Raw genomic sequence first — 21,951 nt, forward strand, 5'->3', positions numbered from 1 at the left:
CAGGGGGAGGGGCAGCAGGAGAGGGAGAAGCAGACTCCCCGCTGAGCAGAGAGCCCGATGTGGGGCTTGATCCTAGGGCACTGAGATCATGACCTGAGCCGAAGGCAGACGCTTAACTGACTGGAGCCACCCAGGGGCCACAAGAGAAGTTCTGTCCCATGTTTTCAGCGTTTCACTTTCTCTCACTTCCTAATGTAAACATAAATAACCATATTTGTGACATAAGTGTCCTTATTCATCAGCTGCAATCACAGGTTGGCTGTGGATACAAGAGTTTGCAAAAGTCAACAAAAACGTTTTGTGAGAATTGATTGGTGAAAAGAAATTTACACTAAAGAGTTATATGCTTTATTATTATTTGTAAATTAGGAACTACGCATCCTCCATATCAGTAAAATGTATACAACTTATGTATAGATATATGCGTGCATTCCCCCATCCGCCAGAGAGCCAGTTAAATATTTACCATCACATCACTTCTCGAAACCCTCAATATCAATTGCCTATTAGACATTTTAAATTTAATATGATAGGCATCTCAGACTTAATGTATCAGAAACAGAATTCATTTTCCTTCCAATGTCTTTTCCTCTTTTGATACTCTGTATCTTAGAGAATTACATACCCTAGGAGGAAAAAAAGTGAAAATAGTAGTTACAGGTTGCTTTTTCAATATGTGTCATCTATAAAGACTGGAAAGAAAATAAGAGGGAGATAGTTGATGGAGTTTTTTGTTTAGTTTAGTTGTAAGAAAGAACGATCTTGAATATATTCATATGGGAAAGATGCCACGAAGAGGGGAGAATTGGAAGCTCCAGTAAAGAGAGGGAGCTGATGACAGGACAGTCTGTGAGAAGGAAGGAGAGGGCAGGGACCAGAGCACATTGGCCTTGGACAGGAGAGAGTCACCTTTTCCACACTGCCAGGAGGAAAGGAGATAGGGATGAGGATGTGTCCTCGGTTGGGTTCTCTAGGAGCAGAGCCTGGGACAGGGATTCTCTTTCAAGTTGAGTGTGGGTTGGGGGGGTGCTCTCAGGAGAAGGAATGGGAGACGTATGATAGGATAGTCAAGAGTGTGATCTTGACTGGAAACTAACATCATCTGTGATCATAGAGGGAGGGGCAGCATCATAAACTGCACCCAGGTTACTCACCTTGAGGCCCAGACTGGCCTTTTCCTCCTGTGTCAATCATTCATTGGTTGAGGTCTGCTCGTCAGAGGAGCGGGGCATAATCTTCCAGACTATATGGGTTCTGTCTGGCTGAGGGCAATTCTCCAGGGAAGGCAGTAGCTAAGAATTTTAAACAGCCTGCGGAACGGCTGAGGGACAAGAACACCTGCCACTTTATAAAGGGGATCTGAGTGGTGCACCAATAGCATCCGATGGCTACATACATAGGCATAAATTGGGGAGAGATGGAAGTGGAGAAGAGTTTGAGGCAGTTCCTGGTGAGTAGTCTCTCTCTTTATAATAGTAATCCAAATTACCTGCTGAGGGTGGGGAGGAATCTGGTGGGCGCAGACAGCTCGAGTAGGGTGGGAAGATTTTGAGGGACTGCTATGTGTAAGCCATGGGAGAGGGGCTGCCCTGGGCAGTACTCAGGGTCCAGTTACTGTTGGAGACACGGAGTAGCGACAGCACTTTGCAATGTTACTTATATTCTTCAGCAGTCTCGGTGTAGGGGTGCAAAAGGCAGGGGGTTGGCTTAACCCAGTGTTGACATTTTGCTGGCTAAGTATAGTGCAGGCAGAAAAGTGTAAGTAAAGCATGAGGACGATGGTGAGAGAGTTTTTGAAAGCTCGTACTACCTTTTGGGAAGGCAGAGATGTACACAACAAATTACAGGGCAAGCCTGTGTTCACAGTGCATCGACAGAAGTACAAAGTAGTGGGTAAGATCAGAGAAGAGAGTGAAGCATTTTCTGAGTTGAGGACAGGAATTTCTATGGCTTCACATAAACGGGACTGCATTTGAACTGCCTCCTGAAGGGCCAGTGGGGGAAAAAAATCTCCCTGGGGGAATGTGGAAGGGAATGGTATAGAGAAAGCATGGAAAAAATGCATGAAAGCAATCTGGTAGAGACTGATGATTTAAAAGTATATATGGTAAAGCGTATGAGGTGCCTTGCAACAAGGCACCCACAATAAGTAAAATCAGATAGAGTGGTTGGCTATGGCTCTTGTTCTCACTCAGCCCCATTCTCAAATAGGGGCAGGCTAAGTTTCTTATACTGGGGGTAAGACGGTGGCTGTGGATTGGATCGAGGCCTGGTGAAGAGAGTAGCATGTAAGCCCATCTTTGGAAGCAGGGAGGCAAAATGTGTTGCCACATCTCAGTAGTCTCTTAGACTTACTTCCACGGTTGTGAAATGGGTACCAATTAACAAGGAGATAACTGGGTTGTTGGCACTGCCTTTGAAATCTCAGCCAGTTATGAGCCCAGAGTTGTCCCTATTGATATTTAAATCAGAGTAGACATTGCAACTGATAGACAAAGCAGACCTCAGCCAAACCATGTTCGTTCGGATCCAGCACCTGCCCCAGGACTACTGGTAGCTAGCTCCATAGGCTCCCCCAAACTTTCATTAACTTTATAATAATACATATTAATAAATATTTTGGTTTCTGCATATGTGAGATTTTGGTGGGGTTTTATTGTGTACAGGTGGTATGGAGGACAAAGTGAAAACAGTTGAAAAGGATTTTTGAAGACAGAAAATAGTTGAAAAGGTATTCTTTGTTGAAAAAATGAAAGTAATACATGTTCTTTATAAATCGAAAATTGTAGGAGGGTAAGAAGGAAAACAAAAGTAACCATCCCCTCATTCTACCAAAAAGCCCTTTCTCCCCAGAGATAATCATTGTTAACAGTTTAGTATATAGCTTTTCTTACATAAGCACATGTGGTATTTCCATTATATATGTATAAATATATATTTTATATATATATTATACACAATATTCTGATCTTTAACCTAATACTTTTCAGTCAATAATATATCTTGTGTGTTTTTACATGATCAGTGTAGCTTTTTTTCATAGCCACCTAATATTCCATGGTATTGAACAAATTTTCCATTAATGAGAATCTAAATAGATTCTACTTTTTTATTATAAATAATAGAACAATGAACATCTTATGTGCACTTCTTTTTGTACTTAATTACTTTAGATAAATTCCTAGAAGAGGGATTATTGGGTCAAAGGGTATGATAGTCTCACATACCAGTTAACTCTCTGATATACATGGCCAGACTGCCTTCGAGAAATTTGCCTGAATTTACTCCGCAGTAAACAGTGTAAATACTGCTTCTTTTTTAATTAATTAATTAATTAGTTAATTAGAGAGAGCACAAGCAGGAGGAGCAGCAAGCAGAGGGAGAGGGAGAAGCAGACTTCCCACTGAGCTGGGGAGCCGGACATGGGGCTCGATCCCAGGATTCTGGGATAATGACCTGAGCCGGAGGCAGCCGCTTAACCGATTGAGCCACCCAGGTGTCCCAATACTGTTTAATTCTTTACCAACACAGAACATTATCAATATTTCTATCTGGTTAAAGTTTTGCATATATGTAAAATATAAATATATATGTATAGGTATATATGTATATATATTTGTACACACACACACACATTTTTTTTTATTTTTGCTGCAAAAAGCTTTGTTTCCAGGGTGGTTGAAAAGCTGCCTAGTGGCTGCAGGGAGAGTCTCAGGCACAAGCCTGGGCACCAGGGGGATGGCAGAAGGGCCTTCAAAGGCCGCGGGGCTCCTAGACGTGCCAGCCTGCGGAAGTGAGTCAGGTGGTCGATCTCCTCGGTAAGTTTCACCTGCTCATCCAGAAAGTGGCTCTCCGGGAAGTCCCAGAGCGCGGGGTGCGCGCAGGCAGCCCCCAGGGCGCGCAGATCCAGACGCGCCTGGTTCAGATTCTTGTCCAGAACCAGGGCGGCTTGCACGGCATCCAGTATTTTACCCACTCATCTTGGGACAGCTTTTACACCTTTGGAAGAGGGCGCGGCCGACTTGCTGGTTTTGCATTCAAGAGACACTCGGGCGCCCTCGCGCTTCTCAGCCAACTGGCGGAATGGCCCAGGGCCTCCGGAGCCACGTCGTCCGGCTCGAAGTAGAAGTCCAGAGGGAGGTAGGTGTAGGAGGTCCGCAGATGCACGCTGAGCAGGCGGTTGCCCGCGGCCTCTACCTCGGTGGGATAATTCTGACGGATCTGGGGGCTCATGGTTGATCGGTAATGAGCTAAGCCCCAAGTAGGATGTTGGCTGGTCCCAGCGGCAGAGGGTGGCAGAGGAGATGGTTCTGAAGGTTGCGACCGGGAAAAAGGTTGGAAGGTGGTTGGAGGCTGGTAGAAAGGGCATTCCTGGGTCTATTCTGTCCAAACACTTGTTGAAATAAGAGAACCGCGGGATCGCCAGGTGCACTGTCAGTTAAAGTTATGTTTTAAGAAGTTATTTTTAATAATCATGGTGGTAAAAAAGAAACTTACACCAGGACAGTTGATATTGCAGATGGGAAATATTCTCTGGGTGGTTGAGTTCGAAGTATGTTTAGTAGTTAACTTTCCTGAGGTTCCGTTACACATTTTCTTGAGATGATGAAGGTGGTATGGAAATCCTGGGGCTGCTGCCGTCACTCTTCATTAGTTTGAAACTCTACCCAAATTCATGGAGATGGAATTCACCTCTGTGGTTGGAGATGGTCACTTGGTAGAAAGCCTTTTGAGAGTTTACTTGTGATATGCAGAAATGAATCAAAACCTTTCAGTGTGGGGAATGCCTTTCAAAGGAGCTAAGCTCTCCATATTATAGGGCCATTTAAAAATTCTTTAAAAAGAAAAATTTCTTAGATCATTTTATCAGTAAGAAGAGAATAGATTAATGTCAGCATATTATGCATTTTCATATGCATAATATGTATATGCATACTATGAAAATATACACATAGATGGAAAGGAAATTAAAAACGTCATTGTTATTACAAAGGTTTTGTTAAAAGCTTCTGTTTCTGTATCTCAGATACATCTTGATCTCTATCTCTGGACCATTTTTCCAGAGGTTTAGTGTTTTTTGTTTTTGTTTTTTTGATATGTAATTTTGGAACAAAATGCGTTTGGAATTCTTGGGCTTACTCTTCACCCTTCCTTGCATTCACATCCTTGCTGGATCCTCATGACCTGGATGGAGTGTACCTCCCTGCTCCTTGACTTTGAGCTTGTCAGTATTCCTTGCATTGGCTTACGGAAGGAAGTTTTAATTGTGGGTCTAGAAGTATGAGGTGAGCATGCCCTGGCTAGCTGACTGGTTCAAGGAGGATGAGAGACATGAGGAGCAGATCCAGTGTCGTGTGTGAGGCAGAACCACACCAAATGATTCAAAGAAACATTAGAATGAGTGCTTTTGTTGCATGTCACTAGTTTTTAATGATTCTTATGCAGCATTGTTTTGGCAATAGCTAAGTGGCATATAATTTAAAAAAATGTTCTTAGTTCTTCTATAATGTTTCCACTGATTTTTAAGTGGCACTCTTACCTCTAATACATTTTGTATTTGATGCTTATGATCTTTATTTTGTGCAAGGATTTCTTAGTCGAGTCACAGTCCAAGAGAAAATTCACCCAACTTTGTTTCCTCATATACTGGTAAATATAAAAAAGCAAGCTCAATTTTATTTTCCTCAAATCCCTATTTAATTGTAAATAAACTTTGCCTGTTCTTTTAAATTATTTGCTAGGGTCACAACAATGAGAAATGATAACAAAGTTCTTAAAATGTTTACTCTTTGCATTCAGTTTTCAGAATTTTCTTCATGTCAAGCCGGTCTGAAAAGTTAAAAATAACTACCTCCAGAGATTTCTTCTTAGGCTGTATTCTTCCTTGGGAACCTCTAAGCTTTTCCCACCCAAACTGGGTCATCATCCTTGCCTAATTTAAAAATCTCCCAGATCCAATGCTCTACAAAAATCAATGAGATCTTTCCCACCAGATAATCCCAGCAGCCACGCATTATATTCTCTGGTTTGATTCTGCAGGAGTTTGATTTTATATACTCTATTGTAATAATTTATTAACTTGATAAAATCTGCTGACTCCTCATGGAAAATATTCTGTTTATATTTTATATTTCTTGTGGCTTTCTTTCCATAGCTTTTATTACTGAGTATTTACATGAGAATAGGGCCTTTGTTTTTTTAAAAGTTCATCTGTGCTTGCTGTTTATTGTCTCCCCTGAAGTCACAGCCCTCTGTTTGTGACATACATCGTGCTTTTCATGTTGAAAGCACTCAGTGAACCCTGAATAATTAATCTTCCTGTCATGTCTGTGAGTTATCTAGGTGAGTTGAATTAGCCCCATTTTACAGGCAGGGCAATACAGAGAGTTAGAGCAGGTTATCACTTGAGCATGTCTGAGTTCAAGTGTAAAGCCCTTCTATCTCTTGTGCTACATGAAACCCCTTTCCTTGCTTACAGTTAGTTCTGCTGCATTATTATCATGTATATTATATTATGCTTGCTTTTTCTCTGCACATTTCCAAAGGAAAGATATATCGGTGGGAGAAGAAAGATGAACACTGAGTGATGTAACTTCATAAATAAATACTCCAGATGATTCTCAAGGGAGTGGTTGCTGGATCATCTGTTGCAAAAGTTGAGGCAGCAGTCTTATATAACACCATGTTTGCATGGACTGAGGGGCAAGTTCTAATTTTGAGGTCTTCTTACACATTGTCTATTCATTGCCAAAGACTGCAACTTTGGGATCAACTGGCAAATAACAGAATTAATCATGAATAGAAGATCTGGCGTATTCACATTAGCCATTAAATTAGCTTGATTTATTCAGATTCTTTTGATTGTTATGCCCAGATAACATCAAGAATTTGCTTACTGATTGGTGATCAACAGCCGTGATGATTAAAACAGAACAAAATTTAAAAAGTCTCTGGTGCAGTTTTAATAATCAATTTGGTTTTTTCAGAAAAAGAGAAGTCATGCAGTTCTTACAGATCAGTGTTCAGAACCAAGGGCAATGGGGTGGGAGTATCCCACACTTTCCTGTCCTCTTAGATGTCTCCCGCTCCGCACCTTTCTATTCCTCTTCATTGCCTTGGTATATTCTTGCTAACATGTTTCAGGAACCTCAAATGTGGCAGCCCCTGTCTCTCACTCAACCCATGCTTTTCTTTTGAATCCACACTGTATTTTCTTTGAAGCTCTCTTATGTAAGCCTACTGTCTTATCCTCTTGCTAGATTGTAAACTTCCAGGGGGCAAGGACTATTATTAATTCATTTTTATATTCTCCGAAGGCCTAGGATTCCAGTGATATTTTTCTATGCTTGCTATTTGAATAGTGTTCAATTCTACACTACAGTAACTAATGAAATGTAATACTTAACAGATATATATGCCCCCTTCCCCCAGTTGGGTTAGACTTGGTTGGAGAACCTACTCTCAGGAGTAAACCCCATGAGAAGAACCAAACATTAACAAATACTTTGTTATAGTTATTATTAGGAGCTTACCGGAATCAAATCCAGGATCACGGTTTTGATGAATTTCACAGTTTTTGTAGCATTCATATAACAGAAACTCCAAAACCTTTTAAAAAAGTTCCAATTTTTGAAAGGATCCAGTTACCTTAGTAAGGAATCAGGGACTGTGAATGGAAGCTCCGCTTGTGTGTCATCTCTAAGAAGAAAAACATGATGGGATATAAATAGGAGGAGAGCATGTTTTCATATGTACTCAAGAATTAATTCCACTGCTATTCACCAACCTTTAGGAATGTGGAAATAATATGCCTGTTGGCTATTTGTGTTAGAACAGATGTAGAATTAATCGGTCCAGCTAACAGTCCCAGGTCTGCCTCGGCCAGTGAAGGATTTTAAAATAGTTCTCCCAAAACAAGAATCATAAAAAAGTCCTCTAAGTCATATTATTAGTAGACCCAAATATTGTCATCGTGTCATATTTACTCCTGTTTCCCCTCTCGTGAATCATTTTTACCTTCTCTCAGGAGCCATAGGGTCATTTCTCTCCAGAACTTCCCCTTTCTGGAAGGCAGTTTTCTTGCCCGTTGCATTAGTGCCTTCTTGGAAGGCACATTGCACCTGACTTGAGCAGCTAGGTCTTCAGTTGCTCTTTCAGAATGATGAGCCTCTGTCCCTGGCGAGACTAGGCAGCAGTGGATGGCCCTGACACAAGGTGCCGTAGACCCCCTAATTCTTTTCTTCTTCCCCTGCCCTTTTCCTATTAACATAAAAGTGGAGGTAAATTATTTCAGTACATATTCCTGATTCCTAACCACCTTCCACATTTGAGCTACACAAGGGAAGTTATTAAATGTTAGATGGGAATGACATCTACAACCCACAAAATGGATTAAGGAGACTAAGAGCTTTATACCATAAAAACCAATGTTAACAGCATTTGACTTAGTGGGAGAGGACCTCAGCTTGGAGTCCTAGCCTCAACATTTTCAGACCAATTACACCCAGCAGCCGGTAAATGTAAATCTTGGCTATGTGAACAGCTCTTTTGTTTTGTGGGAATTATCTAGAATCCTCCTTGCTTGGTTTATGTCCACGAACTTCCAAACATCCTATTTTTTCTGTCTTGTTCCTCTCTTGACTCCCAGCATTCTTCAAAACCTGGATTCAAACTCACTTCACTCTTAGCCTCTTTTAACCAAATTATCCAGCTCTGGCACCAGCCCATGGTGACCTAGTTCCCACTCTGGCTCACTCAAGACACTATGAACAGGGGAGATGCACATCACTCCTCTGAGCCTCATGTTTTTACGTGTGTAGAATGGAGCAAGTAATCTGTCTCATACGGTTTTGTGACATTAAAGCACCATGTTAGCTCAATTTTATCCAACAAACTTATTGAGCACTAGAAGCTCCAGGCACTAGGGTCTATAGATGAATAAGTTACATTGTTTTGTTTTGTTTTTAAAGTAGGCTCCACGCCCAGCATGGAGCCTGACACGGGGCTTGAACCCTGAGATCAAGACCTGAGCTGAGATCAAGACTTGGATGCTTGGGATGCCTGGGTGGCTCAGTCGGTTAAGCGTCTGCCTTCAGCTCAGGTCATGATCCCAGGGTCCTGGAATCGAGTCCTGCATGGGGCTCCCTGCTCAGCGGGGAGCCTGCTTCTCCCTCTGCATCTCCCCCTGCTTGTACTCTCTTTCTCAAATAAATAAATAAAATCTTTTTTTTTTTTTAAAAGTTCTGACTAGTTAGGTTGTTTTGAGGGCTAAATGAGATTGTATATTAGAAGTGCCTGGTACCATGTTTGACCTCTACCAGGCCTCAAGCAATGCCAGCTCCTGTTATGAGCAAAGGCCCAGAGAACTGAGAGCATGCCATGCACTGGGGGAATTTCTGGTAAGCTGCTATGGTGATGAACGGGGCACATGGGAAGTGTGAGCACAGGGGCTGGATCCGCCAGCAGTAAAAGTCATCTATTATATCTCGGTGAAGAGTTTGAATTTCATCCTTAAGCAGTTTCAAGAGTAATGAGGACCATAATGAAGAGAGGCAGGACACTGTGAAGACATATGACCTGGGCACCCAACCCTGTCTGTAAGGTGCAGAAAAGCTCTCCTGAGCATGTGGCATTTCGGCTCCAGCCTGAAGAATGAGTGTAGAGCTGGGAACAGCCTTCTGACATTGTTACGGAGAATGAACCAAAGTGAGGTAAGACCCACTAGCATATAACTTCCATGAGGGAGGGATTTTTGGGAGCAGGTGGGTCTATTTTTTTTTTTTTTTACTGTTATACTGTCAGATTCTAGAATACTACTTAGCTAGTTAGCACAGAGTAGGAGCTTAAGTATTTGTTGCATGAATGCTGAATGAATGGTAGTAGGGAAACCTTTTAGAAGATGTCTCAGTTCAGGCTTCTATAATGGAATATCATAGATTAGATGTCTTATAAACAACCAAAATTTATTTCTCATAGCTCTGGGGATTGGGAAGTCCAAAACCAAGGTGCCAGAAGATTTTATAGCTGGTGAGAGCCTGCTTCCTGGCTCAGAGATGGCTGTCTTCTTGCTGTGTCCTTATATGGTAGAAGGGGTGAGGGAGCTCCCTGGGGTCTCTTTTATAAGGACACTAATGCCATTCATGAGGGCTCCACCCTCATCATTTCAACATAGGAGTTCTGGGCTGGGAAGGGGCAGGGAGGGCACAGACATCCCTTCTATGGCAGAAGGAGAGAAATTCCAACAAATCAGTCAGGCATGGAGTGATAAGGGCCTGAACTGAGGGCGGGGAGGAAGAAGGTTGGTATGGGTTTAATAGATATCAATAGTGTAAATTTAACAGATCTTAGTGACTGGGATAATAATGAAAAGAGCTTCCAGTTATTGAGCACCTACTGTGTTCCGGACTCTGTTAGATTCAGGTTAAGATGTTTTACCTACGTAGCTCATAATCTGCTACAGCATGTGGTCCAGAGAGTAGGCAACTTAATTTGTTCGCTGTTGAACCGTAATGCCTAGAATAGCACCGGATACATTTCTTTTTTAAGATTGTATTTATTTAGGGGCACCTGGGTGGCTCAGTCAGTTAAGCCTCTGCCTTCGGCTCAGGTCATGATCCCGGCGTCCTGGGATCGAGTCCCACATCAGGCTCCTTGCTAAGCAAGGAGCCTGCCTCTCCCTCTGCCTGCCTTTGTCTCTCTCTCTCTGATAAATAAATAAAATTAAAAAAAATATTGTATTTATTTATTTGACACGGAGAGAGCCAGAGCGCAAGCACAAGCAAGGGGAACAGCAGGCAGGCAGGGGAGAAGGAGGCGGGGGAGAAGCAGGCTCCCTGCTGAGCAGGGAGCCCGATGTGGGGCTTGATCCCAGGACTGTGGGATCATGACCTGAGCCGAAGGCAGACGCTTAACTGACTGAGCCACCCAGGCGCCCCGCACCTAATACATTTCTTTCTGTAGAGTGACTAAATGAGCCCTTATGACAATTCTTAAAGATAAGCATTGTTATTAGATGACAGATGTCTCCATTTTACATTTAAGAAAGTTAAGGCTCAGAGAGTTTAAGTCATTTGCCCAAGGTCACAGAGAGTCCCTATTTGAGCCCAGGTTTGCTTTGCCTCAAAGCTTCTGCTTCCTACTCTGGTTTGCTGACTGCTGTCACGTGGAAGTATTTTGAGGGTAAGAGGAAGGTCCAAGGTTTTTAATTCAGTTGACTGGGCAGCTGGTGATGCCTTTCGGTGAAAGAGAACAAGGAAATGAGCAGATCAGTTCCGGGCACGTGGAGTTTGAGGGGCTGTGAAACATCGAGTGGACATAAGCAAATGAGTAGAAATCACAGTGTGAAATTTGGAGGCAAGACCTGAGCTGGAGACAGGTATAGGGGGAATTACCAGTTGTAAATGGTAGGTCGAGCCCCGAACACCCCAGCATCTAATGCATAAGCCCTGGCAGCTTGCTGAAGAGCAGCCGGAGAATGGAGACAGCTAAGTCAACTCTCAAATGAAAGGGGCAGTCAGTCCCAGCAATGTGGCTTGCTGGCAGGGAGAGAAGAGAGGGAAAGGAAGGAAAGAAGGGCAGGAGGGAGGGAGGGAGGAAGAAAGGAAGGAAGGGAAGAAAGAAAGGAGGAAGGGAAGGAGGAAGGGGAAGGAGAGAGGGAGAGACATGAGAACTTGTCCACTTGGATGTAGCGATTGAGCAGGAAGAATTTCAGCACTCTTGTGTGGCTGAGCGGGGTCAGAATTGAGACTGCAGGAGTTGAAGAGCGAGCCTGTTGGAGACATAAAGGCATGGGCTCATCATTTAGAAGCTTGACTGTTTACTTGCAGTAAAGTGTACAGTTGAGGAAATGCCTTTTCTCCTACTTCCAACCTTTCTAGAGATGAAAGCAGGTTAAAGGGACTATCAAGCATAGGCTCTGTCCCAATAAGGCAAAGTCGAGGGCAGGTATGAATATGGGAGTGTGGACTATACACTGATAAGGTGGTTGAGAATGTGTTTACATGCATGTTGTTTATGGATTTGCATTCATTTGGTGATTCAGTAAATATTTACTGAAGTGTCTCTCTTGTGCTACGTACTATTCTAGGAACTAGGGACACAGGAGTAAACAAAAAAGACAAAAATAAAATCTCTTTCCTCATGGCGCCTGCATCCTGGTGGGTGTGTGTCAGTGTGTGTTTGTGTGTGCATGCACACAGTGGCTCTGGAGAACAAGCAAGCAGAGAGGGAGGATGGGGGCCTGGGGGTGCAGGGGTTTCAGTTTTAAATAGGCAGTCAGGGAAATCCTCCCTAAGAAGGTGGCAGCTGAGTGAGCTCAGAGAGGTGAGGGCGTGAGGTCATGATGATGCCTGCTTGAAGACTACTTCAGGCAGGGGGAGCGTCCTCATGTGAGCAGCTCAGGACTTTTTCCTTAACATTAGCCATTTCTTTTCTCTTTGAATCTCTCTGTGGAACCAACGCAGGGCAGTGAGTATGAAGCACTTGAAAAAGAAATAGTTCTACTGAGCGGAACTGGTCACTGGGGCCACTTAGTCAGTGCTTCCCCTAGTCCAGTATACGGGCCCTTTGGGATCGTGGGCATAAAACTGACCAAGAGAGAAAGGCCTGGTCACCCTGAGGTTAGGATAGCAACTATAGAGACTGGCGAAATTTAAAATATCAATTTCCCCTTCAACTTTTATGTGTAAATTGACAATTATGTTTCACTAAGTATAAATGAGTTCATTTTGCCTTTGCTTGGATCCAGTTTATGAGAGAAATGTTACAAATCATCCTTTTGTATTTGCTAAATCTGGACCTAATTCCATTTTTCAAGAAATCGTGTTTGCAGAAATAAGGCCACATGGAAATGAACAAATAATGAAAAATGGAATATAACAAACCCCTGAAGTCCTGGAGAATTAAAACGCTGCCAGAATTATTTATAAAATGTGTACCAGCATCCAGAAGTATTTACATTTGCTCCATGGCTTATAAAATCTGGTGCAGTCCAAACAGTCTTGGTAGTTCCAAGAGACCCCAAACATGTTTCTGAAATCCCGTGGCCAATTCCACAGCAAAGCAAAGAGCCCCATATGGTGGGATCATAATCTTGACATGCGAAATTCTTTGCAACTAGAGGTCTTTAGGATCATTCAGAATAGAAGTTGAAGTCTGCATGTAACTCTGGGTTACTCCCTAGTAAGTCTATAAATATAGATGAATACCCAATTTCCCGTGACTCCGTGAAGTTGGTGCAACATAGGGAGTCCGGGGTCCTGAATTTGTTTGTGGTCCTGGGGGTCAGAGGGGCCAGGCAGCACAGAGATCAACGTGGGGAAAAGTGAATGAAGATCATAAGGCCCTTTGAAACACAAAGGGGTATCAACACTAAACAGTCAAGTGATTTATTTATGTTTGGGCAATGTAGAATCAAGATCAAGATTGGAAAGTGCCCTCGTATATAGCAACATTGGGAGGGATCACAGTGTTGGAGAGGGATTTCAGTGGCCATCCTCCACTGCACATCTCTTGCTTCTATGACAAATTCTGATAGTGGAAACACAAGGCCATCCATCTGTACCTCTTTGAAACAAGAATCTCACATTCAAGCGTCCCTTTTAAATGGTGGATACCAGAGCCAACTCTTGCTGCTAGCACAAGGTCTCACAAGGCTGTTAATCATCAAGTACTGATAGCTACTCTTCTGTGTTGGATGAATACCAATTAGAGAGATGGGGACGACCTGAGGAATGGAGAAGAGCGAGCAGTGGGGGACTGGCTTTGTTGTTTTAGGGAGGGGTTGCCAAAAATATTACCTGGGGCTCCAGTTCTCTTCTCGCCAACCCTGAGGGGTGACGGATGACTCATTTACAAAGTAGAAAGTAGGGAATGTATCAGAAGCATCATGTTATTATTAATGGGGTTGGTTTTTCTAGGTAGTGATAGCTGAATCTTGTTTGCAGTTTGAGAATCGGACAGCATTTGTCTGAACTTTATAATTCTGTAGTGTTTTTTTTTCTTATGGTGTCTCCTAAAAGAGGTTGTGTGAAGCTCCAGAGAAACTTAAGAAAGAAAGACTCTGGAAACAAAAACAAAACCTTACCATCTGCAAAAGAGAGGAATTTACTATGGAACATTTTAGGCAAATAAAGAGTTCTTCAAGTTAAAAAACATCGCAACTGGAGAACAGTCCAAATTGGAGCAGGTAGCTGAAACTGGGAGAACTTTCATCCCAGTGAGATTTTATTTGCTCACGTCCATCTCTCTCCTCGGCCAATGACTTATAAATCCAGCGTTCAGCATGGAGACTTGTTCTCTTGAGTGGCCTCTCCTTTGGCACATGTCCTTGGCTGGTACCAGAAGTCTTCCAGCACCTTGGGATGCATAGCGGGGGCAGTGATTCTCAGTAGGATCCAAAGGTTTTATGACCGACTGCTATATCAGAAGCAAACGTGTTGGGAACCAACTAGCTGCTTGGGAATCGGGAAGGAAAAACCTATTTCCCCCTAGTTTATTTTAGAGTTGTCTTGCACTGTCCCAGAGTGCTGAGAGCACAGCGTGGAGCTGTTCAGAAAACCTGATTAGGTCCCACAGTGCTAAGCACATAGAGTTTCAAGAGGCTGGGAAATTGTTACCATTGGAAGTCGTGTGAAAAATGGTCCATGTGGGGGGAGGACAAAAATTAAACTGAGATGACTAAGAAACATATTAACTAAAATTATGTTTGATTTGCCACCAATTGCTCCCTCTTCTAGGTGCTTGGGAGAGTGCCTCCGTGGGGAGCTGAAAAGCATTCAAGGCCTCTTCTGAATTTATGGTTCTCCCTGGGCTGATGGAAGAGTTTAGAAATAGGGAGAGCCATGGAGACCTTTCAATTAGCCGGGAGGCCTTTGTGTTAGGTTTGAGAAGAAATAAGAAAAAGATCATTTAGCTGTAAGAGTTGTTCCTTTGTTCTTTTGTTCCTTGCATATAGTCGGTGCTGAAAAGATATGGGTTGAATAAAGGAATGTTTATTCTAACATACTAAAATAATACGCTATTTGAAACCAAGTAGTGGATCTCGCCAGAATTTGTTTCTCAGATTATTATTCTATGACAAGAAACACTCCACTCAGTGTGAAAATAAGTTAAAAGACAGCTTTGCAGAAATTTCCCTTGGATTTGAGCTTATTGGCTCATTATTTGCTCAAGTGATTCATGATCTAGAGATCGTGGAAGTCATAGCAATACTGAAATTGCCAAGTAGAAATAAAAGCAAACCCTATGTAGCATGTCTTAGATTGAACATAATCATGGAGGCAGCTGACAAGCGAGTATATTTTGGGGAGGAGAAGAATCTACAGAGGTTGCCTTGAGCACAAAGCAGACCTCAGCCTTTTGGTTGATATATGAGTTACCATAGTGATTCACTGAACTTTGCTGTAATTAAATCATTTCGTATCTGAGTAAATTTGATGCTATGGACCTCGTGTACCTAGGTTTGTGTTTGTGTTTTTTCTTCTTCTTAAAGATCACTAGAGGGTCTATGCCCTCATGTATTGATGTCCTTTGCAGTCTTCCACCAAAATCACAGAGAACGGCAACCAGTGTTCTATCCCATTGATGGGATAGGGTCAAAGAGCGGGAGCCTGAGAAGGCCACGGAAGAAGGCCTATGGAATCATTCTGGAGAACACACTCCCCATGGACCAGGTATACAAAGGACAAATGGCACTCTAAAAGAGTTTCTCTTTTGCATAAAGAATATCAGATGAAAACCAGTTCAGTCCAGACAGACGAAGAAGAAAAGCAGAGTAGTATCGAGAAGAAAAACTGGGAGAACAGAAAACTTCATCAACTTGGGCTGCCAAGTTGCAGCAGGTTGTGAGATCACGGGAAGACATATGTCAGGGATGGGGAGAAAAGGGATCCATCCTGACAGCATTTCAGGTGCAGAAAGATCCGTCTAAGGACTAAACTGAACACGTATAGCATCAATATCTTGTCGTTGTTTCTGTGAGGAGCTCAGTGAAAGCAGCTCTTCTGGAAAGAAGAGCGGGGATTCAATCCTCAAGACCAGTGGTATCTGTGAAGGATTCCTGGAAGCTGCCACAACAGAATGTGTTTTTTGGGAGATCAGCCAAACTGCGAGAGCCACAGCAGTGATTCATAAGTGGGAAGATAGAGAAAGGATGCAAATTGTCCTGGGACTAAGAGGCTTTGTGAATTGGGCTGCCTGGGTGTCTGAAAACAGGAAGCCAAGGGGTCTTGGATTGGTGGTCCTCAAACATAAATATGTGAATGAATCAGCTGGGCATCTTGGTAAAGCATAGATTCTGATACAGTAGGGCCTTGGGTGGGCCTAAGATTCTGCATTTCCGGCAAACTCCCAGACCATGCTCATAATACTCTTTCAAAGACCGTACCTTGAGGAGCGAGGGGCTACTTCTAAACACCACACTGGGAGGAGTTAATAACAAGGGTCCAGACCATTATGTCATAGTTTGGGCAACTGAAATTGTTGTCAAAGAGGACTTTTTAGTATGGTGGTATGTTTGAGATTATATGTTTAATTTTAGTAGGTAATTAGTTAACATGTTTGTAATTGTTAATATTCTAAATAAATTGGATTTTAGGTTGCGTAAGCTGCCTTTGGTGACAACTGTTGTATCAATGTCCTGTTCACATTACTGACAATTTCTATTTTCGGTTTTTGGGATTTGATCATCTCTCTCCAGATGCTATTATGCAGGGAAAACCCGAGAAGTGACATTACCTTTATCATTTCTAACTGCAAGAGGATGTACTAGGACTCCTTTCTTCCCCTTTCTCTTGATTTCTCTTTCTTTCCTTTTTTTTTTTTTTAAACCACTACTGAGTCCGTGGATCTCAGCCAAATCCCTGGAAATAATCCAGACCTACACATTTCTCTTGCCCATTACAACTGAAACAGTAGTAGCAAAATAGAAATAGCTCTATTTACTAAAACATTTTCCCCCTACAATTTAAGATTATAACTGGCATGCCAAATCAATATTAAGGACATGTTTAATACGCTTACGTATTTTGGGGGTGGGGAATAGAAATAACACCTTTTATTTCAGAATCAGTTTGAAGGGAGCTGACTTCATCTGCTGAATAGAGATCTCAGCCCATAATCTTGGGTTCCTGAGCACACAGCACCAGTTTAGCTTCTAATTTACTCTCGGGTGACTTAATGGTATTGCTTAATTATAACAGTTGCAAATTCCATCCTCCAAAATATATCACAGGCAGCCAAACATCTGCAGGGTTTTGTAGCAGAGAGGATGCCAAAATGAAATGCTCATTTTTTGTATTATTTTGCTTTTATTAGTTTTTAATACATATATGTAATAAACAAGATGAGCAAGACAGCACTTAAATAAGCACCAATGGTAATCAAATGTAAGATATTAAGTTGCAAAAATGCCCATTCTATGGAAAGGAATATGCTCCTCGGGAGAATCTGGGCTGTGACAGGGGACATTTTAAAATAGCATTAACTTTTCAGTGGTAGAAAAGGAGTAGGAAAACTTCTCAACATGGGAAGTGCAGATGAGAGCTAGGAAAAAACCCCTGTAGAATGCCCTGATCGCCTGCAAGAAATTTTGTTTTTCTGGGAAGAGGAGGGCTGAGTGCTGACTAATTGAAACACCTCCATTACCAGATACCAGGTCTTCAAAGCAGGTTCTGGAAATGCAAACTGGTGCTAACAAACTTGAAAAGTTAAAGACGAGTTTAGCTCGGGTTTGTCTCAAGCTTGTGACTGACAAGTAATAATGAAAATAATCCAGGTTTTTTTTTTTCAATAAGAGAAAAGATGTTTTCAAGATAAGCACAGCATACATAACTGTCATTTCTAGAAATTAAATTTATACTTAATTTGGCAAATTAATGATATAATTTTACATATGCAACAGTTGGGGAAAGTATTTTAGAGCTAGTTTTTCTTTATTTTGTTATACAAAGATATTCCCCATCATTAATAAATCTCTATATATTTCTAAATCAGGTTTAAAAAGAGAAGGATGTTCTTTTAAACAATGTTCATTGATTTTTATTTATTTTTTTTTAAGAGAAGAGCATTATTACCATAATGCCTTAGAAATGTCCTAACCAACAACACTTCAAACTTCACCAATGAATGACTCATCTCCCTGGTGCAGTAGTATTTGTGTAAATTAAAAAAAGAAAAAAAAGGAGGAAGAAGGAAAAGTACAAAATATAAAAAAATAGCCAATTAAAAACATTGCTTCTGTTTATGCTCAGCAGGGATCTGGTAAAAATTAAGCTGGGGCTAATGAAGCTCTAAGCCCCTGCATAACGCCACAGAGGGAGGAAGGCTGAATATTGCCTGCTCTGAGGCAAACTGCTTACAGAGCTTTGTGAAGGTCTCACTGAAACCCCGCTTAGCCAACGCGCCGGTCCCCCAGCCTTGATGAAGGTCACCTCCAATCAGATGATACTGCTGCCACCACGGGCCTAGGTGCGTGCTCCCGTGTGTGTGCTCACCGGTTAGTCACCCCCATGAGGTGTTAACCTGAAAGTCAAGGGACCCTGCGGGGCGCCTGGGTGGCTCATTTAGTTAAGCGACTGCCTTCGGCTCAGGTCATGATTCTGGAGTCCCGGGATCCAGTCCCGGGATCGAGTCCCGGGATCGAGTCCCGCATCGAGTCCCGCATCGGGCTCCCTGCTCGGTGGGGAGTCTGCTTCTCCCTCTCCCACTCTCCCCTCTTGTGCTCTCTCTCTCATTCTCTCTCTCAAATAAATAAAATCTTTAAAAAAAAAAAAAGTCAAGGGAGCCTAAGTGGGTCTTATTAAACAAACCAGGGCACTCGGCTCTCATCAATGCCCAGGTGGGTGCTAGGCATATAGATTGCTCATCGTAAGACTCATCCATTCCCTTTGATGAACCCAACTTTGTATTATTATTATTATTTTTTCAAATGAGGCAGCTTCCAGCAAAACAGTTTTTGGTGTCCTGATGTTTTTGCCCCTGAGGAGCACATTCAGGCCCTTCCTAGAATATTTTTAGAACCTCCTACAGTATGAACCCCCCAAGGGCTGGCCTTTCTGAGTCTGGAGCCCATGCAGAAGCCTCATTGCCATCAGATTTATGCCTCTGTTCTCTTCCTTCTAGATCTTCTCTGGAGACTTGTTTGCTCATTTCAGATAGACCACTCAGCTCAGTAGCACCATGGCACAGGGGAGCTTGTTTGAAATGCAGAAACCCAGGCCTCACTCCAGAGCAACTGAATCAGAAGGAGCTTTTTAGCGAGAGCTCTAGATAAAGGTTAGGCATAGTCATCTGAAGCACTGTTCTGATTCATTTTGAAGGTTTTTAAGGACCAAAGGAACTGGCCTATCCCAGAGCATTTGCATTAGAAAAAGGGACTTCTGGAGGTGCAAAATTTTGTACTGAAAGAACAAGAGTACACGATAAAGAGGATTCTCTATAAAAAGACTCTTGAGAGTTGGATCCTCTTGGGTATTGCCATAGCCACTTCTCTCCAAATTCTGCTGCCTAGGGGACCCTCTATCCCATCTCAAATCAAGCCTAAGTCAAGCCAAGGTCACCAACCATGGCCAACCATGACGATGGGACTGAAAATATTTTTTTTGAAGTATGCATCTATTTTTCTATGGAGCAGGAGATTAGCACAATTATTCAGCAAATACTTATAAAACTTACGGCCATACAAAATGTAAGCAGTGTGACAGTGGCATTAGTAACACTGGGCTGGAAATCTGGGGACCTAGGTTCCAGTCTCCGCTTAGCATTCACCAGTTGTGTCTTGGGCAAGTGACTTAATTCAACCAACATTTATGGAGTTCCTACTATAGACCAAGACAAGGAGGGTGATAGGAAAGTGAAAGTCATTGAGTGGCTTTTGTAAAGAAGTGGACTGCCTTTGATTAGGGTTTTGTTTCTGAGAGGAACCCTTTAGAAAAAAAATGGAACATTTTGTGGAAGCCCAATAAAGAAACAGGAAAAATTTGAGCTGTTTTGTTTGAAGCTGAAGTGGAAAGTCCGGAACCTTGTGCTCAGGCTCAGAAAATCAATATCAAAAAGATAAATCCCACTAGAAAAGTAGGCCAAAAAAAAAAAAAAAAAAAAAAAAAAACCCAATAGAAAAAAAGGCAAAAAAAAAAAAAAAAAGAAAGAGAAAGAGAGAGAGTAGGCAATACATCAAGTAATAAACACGAATGGATAAAGAGTCATCAGCCTCAAATTAGAACAGCAGTAGGATACCATTTTTAATTTTCCAGATAAAATTTAAGAAGAATGCCAATCTTTGTTGTTGATAAGAACATTGGGTCATAAACACTTCTGACATTTGTTCTTTCTGAGGGGCAGTTTGTTTTACAATCTCAAAAATATGCATACTCTGTCATGTACAATTGTATTTCATTTTTTTAAACATTTTATTTATATATTAGAAAGGGTGAGAGCACGCTGGAATGGGGGGGAGGGGCGGAGGGAGAGAGACTAGCAGACTCCCCACTGAGCGTGGAGCCCGATGTGGGGCTCGATCCCATGACCCTGAGATCATGACCTGTACCAAAGTAAGACACTTAACCAACTGTGCCACCCAGGCGCCCCTACAATTGTGTTTCTAAGATTTTGTCATTAGAAATCAATCAGAAATACATACAAGATGCAAATACATGCAAAGATGTGCAAGTATATTCATCGTGGTACAGAGATGTTCGTGGGAAAGACAAATAAACAAACTTGAAACAATCTAAATTTCTTGGAATTTGAGAATAGTGAGATATGTATTTTGCTGACCTACTGCAACAAAATCGTACATAGTGATTAAAAATGAAGTGAAAGAATAATAATCGATATGGAAAGAAGTTTATGCCAGAAAATATATACATTATGATGCCAATTTTGAAAAACAAATACATGTGCGCACACGTAGTTTGTAATTTTACAACTACAGAAGAAAATCACAGAACCATTGTAATGAAGGGGGCTGCACTCATCTGGGGATCAAGAAATTTATGTTCCAGTGTTGATTTTACCTCTAACTAGGTGCGTGATTTGGGGACAACATCTCTTCTCTTGGTCTTGGTTTCCTTGTTTCTAAAATAGACAGTGTAGTTGTCTGACCAATGGCCCCCAGAGAGATCAAGTCCTAATCTCTAGGAACCGATAAATGTTACCTTAAGTGGAAAAAGGTCTTGATGTGATTAGATTAAGGATTTTGAGAAGGGAAGTTATCCTGTGTGATGCTAAATGTAATCACGAGTGTCCTTATGAGAGGGAGGCAGAGCGGGTTTTCACACAGAGGAGGAAGAGGCACTGTGATCGTTGAGAGAGACTTCAGTGATACAGCCAGGAGCTAAAGAGAGCTGGCAGCCTCCAGAAGCTGCAAGAAGTAAGTGTGGACTTGCCCCGGAGCCTCTGGAGGGAGCTCAGACCTGCCAGCACCGAGATTTTGGCCCAGTGATACTCATTTCAGTTGGACAGCCTCCAGAACTGTGAGAGAAAGAATTTCATTTGTTTTAAGCCTCTGGAGTGTGTGGTCATTTGTTACAGCAGCTGCAAGAAACTTACACAGGCAGTCTGGAACAAATTATTCCTACAGTCTGTTTTGTTCCAAAAGTATCAGAATCCTGTAGTTTGCTTTGTTAGATGGAGAGAAATGACAGGGTAAATATTGCCATGCCATAATTTGGATAGAATAGGTTCTTCCCTTATCATATGTTTTCTCTTTCCTTTAAAACAGAAGTGAAGGAAACGAAATATTACAAATATAAAGTTACCTATGGAAGGGAACAAATAGCTTTATATTAGCTTATTTTATAGAGAACCAAATTGTGCAATGTTATTATAATTAATTGTGGGGTCACCTTTATTTGCAGTTACTTGTAGACCTCATTTAGCTACTTCTAGACAAATTGGAAAAGTGTGTGAAAACACATAACGGCTAGAGTGGTTGTTGCATGTTCCCCAAATCTC

General features: G+C 42.0%; 1 long non-coding RNA gene across 1 annotated transcript in view; it reads left to right on the plus strand.

The window, feature by feature from the left end:
* Positions 1 to 1,193: 1,193 nt before the first annotated feature.
* Positions 1,194 to 21,951, plus strand: part of LOC141373748 (uncharacterized) — a 78,258-nt gene continuing 57,500 nt past the window's right edge. The window contains exons 1-2 of the long non-coding RNA XR_012380065.1: positions 1,194 to 1,450; positions 2,667 to 2,731. This is a non-coding gene — a long non-coding RNA (uncharacterized lncRNA). The remainder of the gene's footprint in view (positions 1,451 to 2,666; positions 2,732 to 21,951) is intronic.

Source organism: Callorhinus ursinus, unplaced genomic scaffold, assembly GCF_003265705.2.
Source record: "Callorhinus ursinus isolate GAN/ISIS: 27379988/994484 unplaced genomic scaffold, GSC_fseal_2.0 scaffold11, whole genome shotgun sequence".
Classification (NCBI taxonomy): Eukaryota; Metazoa; Chordata; class Mammalia; order Carnivora; family Otariidae; genus Callorhinus; species Callorhinus ursinus.